Source organism: Eptatretus burgeri, chromosome 13, assembly GCF_056783735.1.
Source record: "Eptatretus burgeri isolate ZD-2024b chromosome 13, Ebu_testis_v1, whole genome shotgun sequence".
Lineage (NCBI taxonomy): Eukaryota > Metazoa > Chordata > Myxini > Myxiniformes > Myxinidae > Eptatretus > Eptatretus burgeri.
The window spans coordinates 13,971,916-13,976,568 of record NC_140973.1 but is presented as its reverse complement, the minus strand read 5'-3'; the positions used below and the strand labels follow the sequence as shown (position 1 = coordinate 13,976,568).

The 4,653-nt window shown below is 40.5% G+C and overlaps 1 long non-coding RNA gene across 2 annotated transcripts in view; it reads right to left on the bottom strand.

Annotated features, from left to right (window-relative positions):
• Positions 1-1,433: 1,433 nt before the first annotated feature.
• Positions 1,434-4,653, bottom strand: part of LOC147013878 (uncharacterized) — an 83,165-nt gene continuing 79,945 nt past the window's right edge. For both annotated transcript variants that reach the window (XR_015050544.1, XR_015050545.1), the window contains one exon: positions 1,434-3,687. This is a non-coding gene — a long non-coding RNA (uncharacterized LOC147013878). The remainder of the gene's footprint in view (positions 3,688-4,653) is intronic.

Below are 4,653 nucleotides of genomic sequence, written 5' to 3'. Positions count from 1 at the left end.
AATAGATGATTTCCACAAACATTTCCTAATGGCACCTTTTCCTGAGAATACTGGACATTAATTTTGCCCATATTATGTCATCATGAGTAAATAAAATGTTTCCATTTGGTATTTGGTCAAAAGTGTTTTGAGCTCACTGTCTCTCAAACTAAATTTTGCGACATCACCCTTCATAACAAAGCGACGAGTGAGGGTGCCATCTCCAAATGAGATCGATTATTGATAAGTTATCACAACTTGATATTTACCTTCGCTGGAGGAGAGGGTATTGCATTTGGGTCCGTTTGGTACTTGCAAAATCGAAGATTTTTCAAGAATATTGGTCAGTCCATTTTGTTCTTCTGTCCGTCTGTCTGTCTGTTTGTTGCCTCCAGGTCACAATTTTAAACCGATCTTCACGAAACTTCACCACATGGGAGAGTTTGTCATAGGGAAGAATGCTATTGTTTTTGAGGTCAAAAGGTCAAAAGGTCAACATCAGCCAAAGGCCAACAACTTAGGTGAGATTTCTAAAATCCTCAATTTTCATCTGATTGACTTGGAATTTGAAGAGGATTTATATTTCAGGTCACTGAATTCAACGAGCCAATTATTTTTGAGGTCAAATTTGTTTTATGGATTTTTCAAGTGTCGTGCTCTGCATGACATCTTTTTCTCGTTTGTTTGTTACTTGGAAAATCGAAGATTTTTCAAGTATGTTGGTCAGTCAATTTTGTAGTTATGCCTGGTGTTGGCTTAATGGTTCGAGGGGTGGGCTTGGGATCCTATGATCCTGAATTCAAATCCCACTCAGCTGTTGAATTAACACCAAGTGGGGTTGACTCTGCCTGCCATCCTTCTGAGGTTGGCAAAATGAGTACCAACTTGCTGGTATCCTGTGTTGGAGTGGTGACCTGTCCAGGATTGTGCGCAATAGCCATGGATACTGCTTAAGCAGCACCAATTGCTCTACATGGAGAATGGTCTCGATGGATGGATGGATGGATTTTATTATTGTCTGTCTGTCTCTTTGTCAGCACAGAATTTTATTGTTTTTCTCTGCAAGCGCTTGTCAGATTGAGACAAAATTTTCACCAGGCGTGACTACTCATGTGGACTGTTTTAGTGATAATTATGACGTCATCGGTCACGTGGTGTGGCAGCCATGTTGGAAAAACGGGAAAACCTTGGACCTCTGTATCTCTTAAACTGCACCAAGGAAAAAATTGAAACTTCGCACATGCAAAGTATTCATGGGGAATAAGTGTGATTTTTTTGTGATGGCATAGGTGCCTTCATTATGACATCATAGTTGCATATGTAGAACACCACATCTGATCAGAATGAAAATTTTTGAGGGTCATCTCGGGGTAAAAAATGGTCCACAGAAAAAAAATTGAAGTCATCAGTCATGTCATTCGGCAAATATATTAGTGTAGTAGATAGTAGAAAAATCGTGCAAATTCTGATACAAGTATCAAATTTGGCATTTCTGTTCTGCAGGGCTTTCTGGTCAAATCTGCCTGATTGGCCATTTGAAAATCCAAATTTTGAAAAATTTAAAATAAAATAAAAACTTCAAAAAAAATTGAAGTCACAGCTGGCTGAAATTCTTGAAGCGTAAGTGAACATCCCAGACAGAGAACCAAGGGGAGATGCAGTCATCATTGATGGCTCAGCACTTATCAATGCCCTACCTCCACGCACTTCGAAGATATTTGATGACTATGCTAAAGAAGACATCATCCCAAAGGTGAAATCCTATGGTGCCAGGTATGAGAGGGTGGACGTAGTGTTTGATGTGTACAAGAAGTCAAGTCTGAAGTCCGAGGCAAGGTCGAAAAGGGGGCAAGGAATCAGAAGAAGAGTGACAGGAACCAGTAAGACCCCAAGTAACCGGAGAAGCTTTCTTCGAGATGACAGCAACAAGACTGAGCTGTTTCACTTCCTTGCGGAAAAGATGTGTGAAGCACAGACGACAAGCGCAGTCATTGTCACAAAAGGAGAAGATGCCATTAGCAACACAAGGAAGTCACTGGATGCTGTGTCTCCATGTTGTCATGAAGAAGCTGACACTCAAATATTTGTACACGCCAGGGATGCAACGACGGATGGTAGCAATTTCATAATCATTAAGGCTAATGACACGGACGTACTAGTCATAGCAATATCTGTACTGCCATCCTTACAGGAACTAGGTCTTGAGAACATGTGGATTGCCTTTGGCCAAGGAGCCAAGGTGCGATGGATTCCAGTCCAGAAGGTAGTTTCTGCAATTTGGCCTGAGAAAGCTAGAGGGATCCCATACTTCCATGCGTTCACTGGATGTGACGTCGTGTCTGCCTTCCGCGGTAAAGGGAAGAAAACTGCATGGCAGACTTGGAACGTCTTTGATGATGTTTCTGAAACATTCACCAATCTCAGCCAGCATCCAACATTGATTCGTGATCTTGACTTTTTTGAAGTTTTTTTATTTTTTTATTTTTCAAAATTTGGATTTTCAAATGGCCAATCAGCAGGGTTTATTCTAACGTGCAGTTGTACCCCTTTTGTGCAGTTGTAAATTCAAAATCTGCAGTTGTCAATTTGTTTTTTGTTTGAATTTGCATGGCTCGGGTGTCATAAACTAGGAAGGAACCACAATAGACATCACTGATAGTCTGATAGCTGACCAAAACTTATTTTTTTTAATTAACCTTACAATATAATGCAATCATACATATTACATAAATCATAATATATGACATAGACTACCACATTTCACATTACAAATTATATCTTAAACAGTGAGGATTATCAAACGTATTTACAGTGGATGTGAAACCACAAGTGGTTGCTCATAGTCACACAAAGAACAAAATCATAAACCTGAGCCTGAGGTTGACTATGACTAACATTAGAACCAAGTTTCAGGTAAGTCCAACTCACGAGCTGTCTTTGGCATGAGTAAGATTAAACAAAATCTGTAGAACTTAACGAAAATGAACATTTGAACCTGTCCAAGTAAGCAAAACTGTAAGAAGTCAGAATGTCTTGACCTTTTTCTTAGGTGGTACCTCCACCTCGTCAGGCTCATCATCCTCTACTTTGTGTTCTGCTTCTGTGATAACTCCCTTGAAGTGGACTTGAAACCTTGCTTTGTCATGGCTTTTGTTTCTGCGTGCCTTTGATGACAGCCAAATCATAACCGCCTCCCTTGGATCAAATGCTTCTAATGGTGGCATGTTGTAATGTATGTACAAATACGGATTTTCCGTCTCCACTGACATTCTTGATCTTTCACATGTTTTCAGAGCATTGCTGATACTTATAAGATGCTCAACATCTGCTGAATGAGGCTTGGCAGCCACAACTCTGCTTAATGCCTTCACCAGATTTGGAAACAGTTCTTTAGACACCAGATACTTGAACAGCTTGTGAGAGTTAAGTCTTTTCCTTGTCCAGAAGACACAAGATCTTGGTATTCCATACCGAGTTCCTCAAGGTCCAAATCTGGACATATCAGCTGATGAACAGCCTTGATGTCAGCATCTTGTAGCTTCAAGAAGGGCACCACTACCTCCATCATGTGCTTGTCAATGTCACTGTCAAACCGCTGTACCAGGAACTCTGACAGGGATTGCACAAGCTCGTTTTGTATGGCTGCATTGTCCCTTTTGCCACTAACAAAGAGGTGGTGGTCTTTGCTTCGGCATCCTCTTTCCTCACCTGTAAACACATAATCACATATATTTAGATTAGATTGGTTGTAATCGTTCATCTCCCATTAAAATTAAAAATTGATTGGAATCTGAGATATTACATTCCATTAGAAAGTTAATTTCATCTTCAACTTTCCCACTATTGTACAGAACGCATTTTCTATCACACAGTGCAGTTTTTGGTTTATTAAAACCGCCGGTTTCCACAGCAAGCGGTAAACATCCTGATCGGAATTTAAAAAGAATACGTCGGTGGTCATAGAGTTAGAATGGTTTAAAATTGTTCTTGTTGATACTTACGAAAAAACTTTTTAAAGACGAAAAAAATGTTGATTGTTAAGAAAAAGGCTCATCAAGTGTGATATTCTTCAGTCTGTCGGTGGCATGCCCCTCTTCCTCTGTGGACTCCAGTTGTGTCTGCAAGGTGGCAACCCAGCCACGCAGCAGTGGAGTTTCCTTGAGTTTCGCCAGGTTTGATGTCACAAGAGATGTTTCAATATCCAAGTTAAGCAGGGTCACACTGTCCGACTGAATCTTCTTCTGGAATCGTGAAAACACAGCTAGTACATCGGCAACAAATGCCATTAGCTCAAGCACAGATTTGTTGGTCAATAGCGTCAGGAAACCATTAGCTGCTTTGTCTTCCGATTCCCAGAAGTATAGAACCAGAACAACAGTTCCTCTGGGTAGGGTGATAGGTGGTAATTTCCCCTTTGGCGCATACCTTTTCACAACATGAGACTCCTTCATACAAGGATCACAGTAAACTAAGTGTCTCCCATGTCTGTGAAGGTGGACAAAACATCCTTGATCACTGTTGGTTGTAGATGGATTTGAGTTATCTGTTGGAGGGTCATTTGTGTTTTCACGACCTTCAGAAGTACTTCTTTCCAATTCGTATTCTCTTGATTAATCTTCTACACTTTCTGTATCTGCCTCAGGTTGTTTGTCTTCATCTGCAGCTGTTGATGTA